The sequence below is a fragment of the Trichosurus vulpecula genome, chromosome 2 (assembly GCF_011100635.1).
Source record: "Trichosurus vulpecula isolate mTriVul1 chromosome 2, mTriVul1.pri, whole genome shotgun sequence".
In the NCBI taxonomy this organism is placed as follows: Eukaryota; Metazoa; Chordata; class Mammalia; order Diprotodontia; family Phalangeridae; genus Trichosurus; species Trichosurus vulpecula.
The window spans coordinates 293,950,412-293,964,356 of NC_050574.1; the positions used below are offsets into that span (position 1 = coordinate 293,950,412).

The following is a 13,945-nucleotide window of genomic DNA, read 5'->3' on the forward strand; positions in this document are numbered from 1 at the left end:
CTACTAGCCATGAGAGTACATGGAAGGAGACAGGAGCAAGGGCTGTTGTGGAGATAGAATTGACAAGACTTGGCAGCAATTGATTGGATATGGGGTATGAGGTAAAGAGAAAAGTTAATAAAGCCTCCAAAGTTGAGGGAAGGATTATAGGTGGTGCCCTAGAGAGAAAGGGGGAAGCTTGGAGGAGGAGCATGGTTAGGGAGATTTCCATTTCAGACATGCTGAATTTGAGTTGCCTACAGGACATTTAGGTCATTACATTAGGTCAATCTCACTTTTTTGACTTAAAAATTGATATAAGTAAGTAGGCTACCTAAGTAGGAGTCTGGAAATCATACCAGTTATATAACTTTTATTAAAATTTCACTCCAGAGAGGGAAATGGATTGCATTTCAATTTTAAGTGTTTCCTACTAACTGTGTTTTCATATTAATAAAAATAATTATCTTGATCCCTGTTTACTTATAATTTTCAGTCAGGCTGGAGAATTTATACATTACACGAAGCAGCCATGAGATTAAAAGACTTCTTTTATTAAAGTAAAACTCGGCAGACCTGAACACTAACTACCGGATAGAATCCTCAACATTTAGGAAGAAAGTAAGAGTGAATGTGGGGGAAGGGGAGAGTTGGTTTTATAACTACACAAAACCATATCATTTCTTAGTTGTTGCTATAGACCATAAGCCTTCTCACCCAACCTCACTGTCTCTGAGGTTTCTGAAACATCTTGAAGCCCCAGTTTCACATGACAAGGATATATGTCTATATATTGCTGCCCCCTGCTGGATTTAGGAAGCCCTTTCCTTCAAATGCAAACATCTCATTTACCAATTTCTCCCATCCTTCAAACAGAAATCATAGTCTGATTCGATGCTTAAGAAAATCCTGTCTCGGTCAATGTATGAACAATCTTTTATTACCTATATATTACATTTTCCTATAAAGTGGCACATAAGTTTGAAGCCGTATGAGTCGAGAGAAGGCTGCCATGAAACTGAACCAAAGGCCCTAAATAATGAATGCATCCCCATGAACTAGTATTTACTAAAGCACCAATGGCTTGTGTAAAGTAGGATCTTCATTAACAGCAATATCTAAGCATTTTTTTCACCTGGGGCAAATATCATAAACCATGCCCAGGGAAAGTATCATGAAACTCAAGTTAGTTTGGGAAAAGGGCTAAGACATAGTCCACGGCCAAAGCAAATGATGGGGAGCCCACCATGAGTAGCTGGAGAGGAGCAGAAAATGGCAGGAAAAGAGATTATCCCAGTTGGCCATTTTGTAGCTTCCTGTTTTAAATAATCATTATTGTGAACAAGTGCTATACTCTGTAATGTCTATAATGCCTAGGGATTGCAATTGCTACCAGTTTCCTCTAAATTTTTTGCCCTAGGGCAAAACTCCAGTTACCTCACCCTAATTATAGCTTTCCACATATCCTACATGTTTATAACTTCATGAAGCTTTCTGCCTATTTCAGAGAAATTCACTGGGTCCTGTACACCCAGGCATTTCAGTCTCTTCCTATGATACACACAACTAGACCACCAAAACACGAAGGAATGTTGCCACCCACTAGGATTTAGAATCATACAACTGATTTTAAACTGGAGAAGATCATCTAGTCATTTTAATTTTTTTATTTTTATTTTCATTTCTAAATTATCTCCCTCCCTCTATTCCCTCCCCCTCTTTGAGAAGTCAAGAAATTATACATATGAAGTCACATAAAAGATATTTCCACATTGGCCTTATTGGAGAAAAAATAAGAAAATTAAAGTGAAAAATATACTTCAATCTGCACTCAGAGTTTATCAGTTTTCTCTCTCTGGAGGTGGACAGCATTTTTCATCATGAGTCCTTTGGAATTGTTGTGGATCATTGTATTGACCAGAGCAGCTAAGTCTTTCAAGTTAATTACTGTTTTAATATTGCTGTTCCTATGTACAATGTCCTCTTAATCCTGCTCATTTCATTTTGCATCAGTAAATATGTCTTCCCAAGCTTTTTTGAAACCATCCCCTCATCATGTCTTACAGCAGAAGAGTATTCCATCACAATCATATACCATAACTTATTCAGCCATTCCCCAACTGACGAGCATGACCTTAATTTCCATTTTTTTTGCCAGCACAAAAAGACTTGCTATAAATACTTTTGTACATATGGGTCCTTCTTTTTCTTTGAAGATCATTTAGATCTTTTTAAAGATGAAGATTCTAAGACCTTACTGAAAGGAAGTCACTTGCCCAAAGGCACAGAGTCGATAAATGGTATCAGTGCTCCAATAGGTCCATTGGAGCTTGTGTAAAAAGACTAGGAGGACCTGGATTTAAGTTATGATTCTATATCTAACAACATGACTATGGACAAACTGCTTCATCTCTTTGCATCTTGATTTCATCATCTGTAAAATAGGAATAGTACTTCAACTACTTCACTTATAGGATTGATATAAGTACAAAATGAGATAATACATGCAATGAACTTTGTATAAACGCACAGTGTTGTATAAATATGAATTATTTTAAGCAGTCTCTAGCTGCTGAAAAAAATACAGTATACCTGACATTACACAATAGTCATCTTCCCTGATAAATTTATGTAAATTGGATTTTTATCAATTAATCACATATCTAACCCACTAGAGGATCTTGCTATTTAAAGAATCCTTTGACAAAAACCTTTGTGATGTGAATAATCTATTTTAAAAACCAAATGATCACAGCCTATTTTAGCTGCTGGGTTTTCACTGTAATTAGATGTTCTTAAAATGGAATCTCCTCATATATGAGTTCCATTGATTCCCGTCTATTCCCATTCACTGGTGCATGTTTTATAAAAGGAAAAATGCACTTCCTCCCGGCATTAGTCCAAGCTATTTCACAAGCATGCGATAAACTCTACACTCTTGCCTGTCTGCTTACAAGCCTCCCCTCTTCTCTATAAGAACCCAAGACCGACTGGTCTCAGAGGCTTTCCTGGATTAACCCATCCCATGCTTTACCCATATCTCTCCTCTATCTGGGTGCCTTTGCTCTGGATGTCCCCATGGCTAGAATGCTCTGCCTTCTCACTGCCATCTCTTACAACCCCTGTATGAAACCTATCTCTCCCCTCCCCTCCCTCCATGCCCTCTCTCCAAATCATCCTGTAGATATTTTGTATATAACTTCACATGTGCATGCTGTCATGTTGAAGGCAATGCTGTTTCTCTTTTGTCATTGTATCCTCAGCACCTAGCAGAACTTAAACACATAGAATGGAATTGATAAATGCCAGTTGACTAATTAATGAATGCATTTCACACATCTCTACTACGTATTTGTCTTATCTTCCACATTCTTGAGAAGATGCCATGCTTGCCCTTCAATCCACACTCTAAAATTTTAATGGAGCCCACCCGTGCATTGAGAGTGCTCAGTAGACATATGGACTCAGCTAGTCTTGAGCAAAATTGTCAAGTTAGCAAAAGTTGAATTCAGTGTCTTCATACTAGTCTGCTAAGGCCCCCACCAAGGCTTGGCCACACCCCCACATGCCTATAAAAAAATATAATGAACCAACCTATGATGACGTATTTGTAGCTTATAAAGGCTTACTAGGGTTCTTCCCCAGACACATTCACATTTTAATAGGGGGTTCTTGAAGACCCCAATAGTACAATTTTAGGTATCAGACAGGAATATTTTTTAAACATTGTATCTTCCCAGTAGCTCTTAAATCACAACAGTATGAGCCCACCTACCCCAAAACAGCAACAACAACAAATACAATCACTGTTTATGAATCGTCCACTCTAGAGGAGTACAGGACATTGCAATGTGTTAGGAGCTAGAGAGAATATACAAAGCTTATATCAAGATACCTGCAGTGTAGAAGGGGGACAATACCAACAGGGTAGCTATTACTCATGATATTATGACAGACATGGCAGTATGATTATGGTGGAAAGAGATTGGAGTCACATCAACTGTGTTCAAGCCTTGGCCCTGCCACTTCCTAGATTCATGACCTTTAGCAAGCTATTTAATCTGAGACTCAGTTTCTTTATCTGTCAAATAGGAATAGTGACACTTGCACAATCTACCTCCCAGGGTTTTTGTGTATGCAGCCTTGAGGGAACTGCTTCTCACACATGGGCACCCCTGGAATAGGGGTTTAAGTTCAAGACAATTTCTGGATCCATACCCACTTTATAATAATAGCTTATGAGCCTCTTCAATGTATATCTTATTTTTCCCCTCTTTCTGCCAGAGGACAAAATTAGCATCAAGCAAATGCATTTAATGAAAGAGAGTAAGAAGACTTGCAAGAGGACATCATTCTCATTACAATGAGAATACACTCATCCACAAATGCATGTCTCATCTATGGAGAAAGTGAACATGAAGAATATGAATAGAGATCATAAACGAGAAACTCACAAGTAGGAAATACATGGGAAATGTCAGCTTACATCTCTCATCCTGTAGGACCCCAAAGCCTTCTAATGATATCCATGCACGACTTTCCCTGGGCCTTCTCCTTGCTGAGTGCATTATTCCTGCTACTGTTTTGCTCTGTAAGCTCTGTTAGTCTTGTAGTGACTACTGTGCATGATATTTTACTGGACTTGGGGTCTCTATTGGACATGTTGCTCTGCTTGGCCCTGCTGGTATCAGCCAATTGGCTCTTTCATAACTAGCGAGCCCTCTGTCCCTGCTGGCATTGCTTTCTACTGCTAGCTTCTGGGCTCATCTTTTCAGGGTCACCCAAGCCAACTCAGATTCATCCTGCTAGGGTATAGTAACCAAACTATTTTCCCTAAGAAGAGCAAGCACCAAGCTTTTAAGTTATAGTTACAAAAATCAAATAGCCTACCTCCAGGCTAAGCCTGACTTTCCTTTCAATCCCCTTAGGCTGGGAAGATATCAGTGCCAAAAATCAAATCTATTACAGACAACTTTCTAGTTTAGGGTTAGATACTCTTGAGTATCCCCAACATCCTCTCTAAATGAATTTCTGTCCAGACAAAAGCTAAACTAAGGAGGTAAGATCAGACTTTTCCAACCACCTAGCCAGGATTTTTGTTTTCACTGTGCATGTTTGTCAGAAGCAAAGTCCCATTGCTCTGATGCTGTACCTTTGCCAGTGAAAAACCTGTCTCCCCAACTTGAGCAAAGCGCTTTGTAAAACTGTAAAGATCTGTATACATGTAAGCTGTTATCATAATTGTTTTGTATTCCCCAGTGATGACTTAGGGATTATCTGGCTCAACTGTTTCATTTTGCAGGAGAGAAAATTAAGGTCCAGGAAAGTGGATTGACTTGCCCAAGGTAATGAAGCTAATTAATGCCAAACCTAGGACTAGAAGATAGGTCTTCTTGCCTATAATTCAATGCTCTTTCCACTATACCTATCTGCACTTTTATTCCAACTTATACCTCTCCAGCATACCAAGATGGCCTTAATTTCATTCAACTAACATTAATTAAGCACCATGTCTATGTAAGATACCAGGTTATGTATTTGGGGAAAGAAAAAGAAAAATAGAGGGAGGAAGGGAGAGAGGGAGGGAAGAAAGAAGGAAGGAAGGAAGGAAGGAAGGAAGGAAGGAAGGAAGGAAGGAAGGGAGGAAAGAAGGAAGGAAGGGAGGGAGGAAGGGAGGGAGGGAAGAAGGGAGGAAAGAAGGAAGGAAGGGAGGGAGGAAGGGAGGGAGGGAAGAAGGAAGGAAAGAAGGGAGGAAGAATCTCTGTGTTTAAGGACTTTGCATGGGAGGGGGGAGCAAGTGGGAATAGAACATAAACATACGTAAGGAAAACAAAACATATAAAAGAAATACAAAGGAAGGAGTTGGAGATCTCATGAGATATGAAGGAAGAGAGTAATTCTTAGCATAACCAATAAAACCTCAAACAAGTTCCCTCCCTTCATCTAGAACTTGTCACCACTAAACAGTTATTTGGAACCATGCAGCTGTCTCTCTCTTGGCATTGTAGCTATTTGTAGAAAGTGGGCATCAGGGAAGGAGGCCAGGAAAAGAGGCCAGGATGAGGAGACTGCCAGTTATCCTATATGAGTCACAATTCCCCACCCAAGCCAAACAGCAGAAACATCAGGGTTGAAGAAATGGCACTCTAAGTGGCTAAACTCTAGGGCTTTCCTATCTCTTCTTAGAGCTTCCTGACTATAGTCTTTGCTGCTAAACCAGTAGCCCTGGGAACAGGAGCTTCTACTTTAATTGAAAGATGCCCAAGCCAAGTCTAACTGTTGGCACTAGTTTTGCCTGAAAGACAGTTTCCATGGTCCATCCTTCCTGCCGTGGGCTCCCTGAGCACTTGTCAACCAAATTCACTGGAAAGCACATTTCCCTAGAAACAACCATAAACATCTGAAGTTTCATGTTTAACAAACTTTCAGTATATAGACTCAGGAAGACACAGTGAATCTGCAATCAGTACAACCAGAGAAACACCAGACAAATAAAAGTTATTTTGAAAGCATTGTCTGTAATGTCACAGGGTCTTTTTTGTGACAACTTTCACTTAAGGATGCCTCCAAGCCATCTCTGGATCCTGACATGTTCCCTGCTGTGGTCAAATTTATTCCTAACAGAAACAAGGCAATATTGCAGAGCGATGATATCTCCCAAACCCCAAGCCATGTGTTAAGTTGTTTTTTCTGAGCTGCCCAGACCCCATAACCATTTGTTTCTCTCTTCCCTTTCCCCTCTCCTGTAGCAGCTGCTGTTGCACCCTACCCACATCTATTTCATACTGGGTCCCAACTCTATTCCTAACTAGCTGCATAATCTTGAAGAAGGTATTTCATCTCCTGCATGGAACAGTTGGAAAAGAACATCGGATTTGAAATCAGAAGATCTGGGTTTAAAATCCTAAATCTGCCACTTCCTACCTGTAAGGATCAAGTTACTTAATCTTTGTGGGTTTCAACTTCCTAATCGTTGAAATGGAGGTGAGGGAAGGGGATCTCTGAGACCCCTCCCAACTCATGTTTTATGATTTCTATTCCTCAATTTCTTCATCTCTTAGATAAGAATACCCACCATTGGGGCGGAGCCAAGATGGCGGCTGGAAAGCAGGGACTTGCTTCAGCTCTCCCCCAAGTCTCTCCAAACACCTCTAAAAATGGCTCTGAACAAATTGTAGAGTGGCAGAACCCACAGAATAGCAGAGGGAAGGAGGTCTCCAGCTGAGGACAGCCTGGATGGTCACTGGGAAGGATCTTTCACACAGTGCTGGGAGTGTAGCCCAGCGTGTGACATGCTGGGACCAACCAGATTGAGAGTCAGGTGAAGCAGGCCATAGGGCCACGAATCATTGAGCTGTGGCAGTTACCAACCTTCTCAATGCACAAACAACAAAGACCACTGAGCAAGTTAGTGGGAAAATTTCTGGACAGGGGTAAGAGTGGTCCAGCACCATTACTGGGGGTGGCGGAGGTGGCATGGAGGTGGCAGCAGCAGCAGGAAGCTCCCATAGCTGCTTCCAGAGCTCCAATGTCAGCTGCTTTCAGGGTCCCTGGCTCACTCAGTGGGAGAATCAAGTGGTGGATCAGAGCAGGGGCACTTTGCTGGTGCAAAGGCAAGTTCTTTTGCTGTGCCTTGCTTGGATCTGGGTCACAATCCTGATTGATGGTTCTTGGGGGAGGAGGAGCACTGCTGTGGCAGAGCTTGCAGTGACTGTGGCATGGAAGTAACTCTGAAAACAGCAGCACAGCCCCTAAATCTTGGGACAAAGTACTCTCTACTCTACAAGCAGTCATACTCTGACAAAAAGCTCCAGGGTCAAATACTTGGCTGGGAACATGACCAGGCAACGAAAATGGACTCAGATTCAGACTCAGACTTTGGAATTTTCTTTGGTGACAAATAAGACCAAAACATACAGCCAGAAGAAGTCAACAAAGTCAAAGAGCCTACATCAAAAGCCTCCAAGAAAAACATGAACTGGTCTCAGGCCATGGAAGACTTGAAAAAGGAGTTGGAAAAGCAAGTTAGAGAAGTGGAGGAAAAATTGGGAAGAGAAATGAGAAAGATGCAAGAAAATCACTAAAAACAAGTCAAAAACTTGCTAAAGGAGACCCCAAAAATACTGAAAAAATGACACCTTAAAAAATAGAATAACCCAAATGACAAAAGAACTCCAAAAAGCCAACGAGGAAAAGAATGCCTTGAAAGGCAGAATTAGCCAAATAGAAAAGGAAGTCCAAAAGACCATTGAAGAAAATACTACCTTAAAAATTAGATTAAGCAAGTGGAAGCTAGTGACTTTATGAGAAATCAAAATATTATAAAAACAGAACCAAAGGAATGAAAAAATGGAAGACAATGTGAAATATCTCATTGGAAAACCACTGACATGTAGAATTGATCCAGGAGAGATCATTTTAAAATTACTGGACTACCTGAAAGCCATGATCAACAAAACAGCCTAGATATCATCTTTCAAGAAATTATCAAGGAAAACTGCCCTGATATTCTAGAACCAGCAGGTAAAATAGAAATTGATAGACTCTACTGATCGCCTCTTGAAAAAGGTCCCAGAAGAAAACTCCTAGGAATGTTGTCGCCAAACTCCAGAGCTCCCAGGTCAGGGAGAAAATACTGCAAGCAGCCAGAAAGAACAATTTGAGTATTGTGGAAACACAATTAGGATAACACAAGATCTAGCAGCTTCTACATTAAAAGATCGAAGGGCTTGGAATATGATATTCTGGAGGTCAATGGAGTTAGGATTAAAACCAAGAATCACCTACCCAGAAAAAATGAGTATAGTGCTCCAAGCCAAATATAGACTTTCAATAAAACAGAGGACTTACAAGCTTTTTCAATGAAAAGACCAGAGCTGAATAGAAAATTTGACTTTCAAACACAAGAATCAAGAGAAGCATGAAAAGGTAAACAAGAAATCATGAGGGACTTACTAAAGTTGAACTGTTTTGTATACATTCCTACGTGGAAAGATGATGTGTGTAATTCATGAGACCTTTCTCAGTATTAGGGAAGGGAATATATACATACATACATACATACATATATATATATATATATATATATATATATGTATGTGTGTGTGTGTGTGTGTGTGTGTGTGTATATACATATATATATATATATATATATATATATATATATATATATATATATATACACACATATATACACACACACCCACATAGAGAGAGAGAGAGGGCACAGGGTGAGTTGAATATGAAGGGATATCTAAAAAAAATAAAATTAAATTAAGGGGTGAGAGAGGAATATATTGAGAGAGGGAGAAAGGGAGAGATAGAATGGGGTAAATTAGCTCACATAAAAGTGGCAAGAAAAAGCAATTCTGTTGGAAGGGAAGAGGAGGCAGGTGAGGGGGAATGAGCGAATCTTGCTCTCATTGGATTTGACTTGAGGAGGGAATAACATACACACTTAATTAGGTATCTTATCCCACAGGAAAGTAGGGGGAAGGGGATAAAAAAGTGGGGATGACAGAAAGACAGATGGGAAGGAGGTAATCAAAAGCAAATACTTTTGAAAAGGGACAGGGTCAAGGGAAAAATTGAATAAAGGGGGACAGGACAGCATGGAGGGAAATATAGTTAGTCTTTCACAACATGATTATTGTGGAAGTGTTTTGCATAATGACACATGTGTAGCCTATATTGAATTGCTTGCCTTCTTAGGTAGGGTGGGAAGGGAAGAGGGGAGAGAATTTGGAACTCAAAGTTTTCAAATAAGATGCTCAAAAAAATGTTGCTTTTGCATGCAACTGGGAAATAAGATATATAGAGAATGGGGCATAGAAATCTATCCTGCCCTACAAGAAAGTAAGGGGAAAAGGGATGGAGAGGAGTGGGGTGACAGAAGGGAGGGCTGACTGGGGAATGGGACAATCAGAATATATGCCATCTTGGAGTGGGGGGAGGGTAGAAATGGGGAGAAAATTTGTAACTCAAAATCTTGTGGAAATCAATGTTGAAAACTAAAATATTAAATAATAAAATAGGAAAAAAGGAATAAAAAAGAATACCCACCATTGCTTACCTCATAGGATTGTTATTAGAGTAATATGAATTTTTTTAAAAAATCCCTCAAATTGTAGCCAAAAGAAATCTGGGTTAAAATCTCACTTCTAACAATAGTTGTGGAATCACATAGTCCCTCAGCCTCAGCTTGCTCATCTGTAAAATGGGGACAACAATACCTAAAATACCTACTTCATAGGTTCCTTGTAAAACCTGACAAGTTCTTTATAATCACTAAAGGGCTATGTGAATGTCAGTTATACAGGCAAGGTGGGAAGGCCACTATACTTGTACTGAGGACATATTTGGGGTCCAATCTGACTCTCAGAATTTATCGCCTGATGAGTAATCATGGGGAAGGCATTGGACCTCAGTTTCCTCAGTTTTATAATGTAGGGATATAATCCCTACTTTATAGGGTTGTGAAATCCAAATAAGATAATGATGTATGTATGAAAACAAAGTGGTATAGGTAGGCCATTATGAATGTGCATGAAAGCATTTTGAAAAGTTAAAGGCAGTATGCAAAAATCTAATGTGGCCAAATAAATACTAACACTGTCTTTTATGGGACATTATGACTTATAAAATATGTTGTTTACAACCCTATTAGAGGAGTAGTGAAAGTGTGATTATCCCCCATTTTTCAGGTGAAAAAGCTAAGGTTCAGAAAGATTAATGACAACCATATTAATGAAAGGTGTCCCAAAATTCTTAGTGCTTTAAAAAAAAGGCTTAAAACTGCACTAAGATTTTTGGAACACCCTATCTAGCTAGTAAGCCTCAGAGATAGGACTCAAAACCATATCTTCTGAACCCAAATGTACAACTCTTCCTACTACAGCATGCCACCGAAAATCTGCTCCACTTTCCATTCTAAGGAACAACAGCTAGACATCTTATCCTTTTCACTCCTCAATTTTGGGGACCCATCTCCATAGGGAAGGAGGCCCAATGGTGTATTAAAAGCTTGTATTTTAAACTCAGCACAAGCCAACCCTGGCCAACAAACTTTTACTAAGCATCCATTATGTACTAGACACTATGATAGATGCCAATGTGACAGAGGCAAAACTAAAATAATCCTTGCCCTCTAGAAGCTTGCTGGGGGTTAAAGGACTCCATCAAATGAAGAGGGAAAATTGAGATTAGAGAAGCAATCTAGCATAGTCATTAGGAAAACAACTTCAGAGTAAGGAAGATTTAGATTAGAGTTCAAACTCTGACACACCTTGGCTATGTGGGCAAGTCATTTAACCTCTCAGCTCCTCTAGACAATTATCCAAGACTATAAATTACAGAGAAGGCACTCATCTGCATAGGTGGAGAGATTTTCCTCACTGGGAGTTCTCTATGCCATAGTCTAATTAAAAACATTTTAAGTATATCACTGGTTGGTTCATTCTTTTCTGGTTTTTTTTTTTTTGGTTTTTGGTTTTTGTTTTTTTTTTTAGTGATCCCTTCCCTTACAACAATAGTTTACTTTAAGAAAAGGCTGGACAAGCCCAATTTTGATTCAACACCATACACTGAGTGGAAAGACTGATGTGAACTAGTTAGCTGAGAAACTGGCAGCTCCCTGCTCACAGTTGACAGAGGGCAGCAAAATTGCCTTAATAGTGCTTTCACAGGTGATGGGCAATGGGCAAGAAAAAAATGACAACCCCACCCCCCCATGCCCAGAAGGCATGGTGAAGACCATTTTAACACTCTGAAATGAAAACACTCCCCTGGATTCTTCCTATCATTTGGACTAGGTGTCTGAATGCACTTTTTCTTGACAATTTGCAACACCCACATTCTAAAGGCCCAAAGGGCAGATGAGAAATAAGAGATAGGCTAATGACCATTAGCCAAAATGACAGATGACTTGAAGAGAAACATTCTAGATTCCCCAGAATTCTCATCCCTAGCAGGAATGCTCAGTACCCCATCCATTTGTCTCTAGGCTGGAGTACAGCTTTTGAAAAACTATGAAATGATGTGAATGGCACTTGTTTCTAACACATGTCACTTTCTCTTATGTGATAGGACTGATGTTTACCAGTTTCCCTCACACAGCCTGATACCAGGCCTCTCCTCCTTCCCTCCTTCGACGGGAATTAGCTCTTCCTAAAAGGAGACAAAGCTGTCCTCAGATCTTCATTGACCTCTGCATCCCCTTCTAAGCAACCTGGTCACCTAAAGGCATAGCAGCCACAAGTAGTCAACCCCCTATTACTTGATGGATTTCTAAAGACCACTTGAGTCACCATGTCCTTCACCATGTCCTAACCTGATGACCAGACATATGGTGATGAGGGGACCATATCCAAAGAGCCTAAGTGTATTGTATCTTTGTTGCGTATCTTTTCTGGATTAAAGTAAACCCCCTTTTATTCAATAACATAATGTGCTTCATTTTGTCCCAACATAGAACATGAACTAAGTGAATGCTTGCATTAGGGCTGCCTCTGACACTTTGTGTGCCTAGTTTTCCCTCTAGGGAAGCCTTCTTTCCCTTCAGATGTCCAATGTTTTAGTGGTCCCTTCTTCACTCTTAGATTTGGTCTTAGCTAAAGATCAGATATCAGTCTTTGCCTTTAATATGAATTTAAGTTATTATAGGTGTTGGCGCAGGCACCTCAGATATTTCAGAGTCAGAGAAAGGAATTGTTTTGTACACTCACCCCAATGGTTGAATCCTTTAATGGAAATAATAGAGGAAAGAATAGTCTCACCTATGTTCCTGAATGCCTCTCCAACGCGTCTTAAAAAAGGAGAGATGGGGCGCTGATCTTTGCCACTTTTAACTCTAGACAGGATGAGGCTGAGTTTGTCATAGTGTAGGGAGAATAAGACCTACTATGGGACTCTGACTTTGGGGACCAACTCCCCAAAACATCCATTCATCCACAGGCTCAGGAATAATTTGTGAGAAGATCAAAATCAAGAAAAGAAAAAACAAAAAGAAACCCTAAACACATATGTGGCTCCTCCTCATATCTAAAGTTTGTGATTCCCAGGGGTTTAGTCTATTTAACTGTCCATTATTCAGCCTACTAAATCGGAAGTCATCCTTTCTTGGAGGGTCTTCTGAGGGGGATGATGTTTTTTCCTGTTTTGTTTTTTCACATCTAGGGTCCAAAAGGGTCTCTCCTACCCCTGAATCTTTACAGCATTTGTACCTATGCCATTCACCTAGGACTTTGCATATATTTCTCTGTATTCTTATATATAGATAGACAGACATGCATATATGTGTGTATACATATATACATACGCATATACATACACACATACATACACACGTGAACACACACATACATACACACACACATGTACACACACCTTACCTTACACATTTCAGGGTAGGGACCAGGTATTTTTTGAATCCTCAATGCACACAGTAGGTGCTTAAGAACACATTTGTTCTATAGTGGAAAGCCTGCTAGACCTGAAGTCAGGAGAAAACTGGATATGAATCCTGACTCCCTTCCATGCTGACAAGCACTTACTTCAAGGGGCTTACATTATACATGAAAATACAACTTGTAAATAGATAAGTATATATATATATAATCATTTGAGGTTGCAGAGAGCTATCTGTATGAGGCAGCCTGATGGGGTCTGGCCAGCCTGCTCTTAGATACCCAAGTGGAGAGGAAATAGGGATGGCAACCTGCTCACTAGGAAATCACAACACAGCACATAGTAGATGTTTAATAATTGCTTGTTGACCACTGAATTGGTCACAGTCTGACTAGGGAAGCGCCAATCATGTAACCTTCAGAGCCTTGCCCTCCCCATGTTATAAAGGTCAAATGAGAATGTATTTAACATGTTTTGTAACTCGCAAGGCACCATGCAAATGTCAGCTATTTTAATGATAATATTAGTAATTTGCATTTACATAACTCTTTAAAGTTAAGCA

General features: G+C 39.9%; 1 protein-coding gene across 1 annotated transcript in view; it reads right to left on the reverse strand.

Annotated features, from left to right (window-relative positions):
- The window catches only part of GPR39 (G protein-coupled receptor 39), a 275,581-nt gene that overhangs the window by 145,105 nt on the left and 116,531 nt on the right, over positions 1-13,945 (reverse strand). The gene's annotated exons all lie outside the window — the stretch shown is intronic.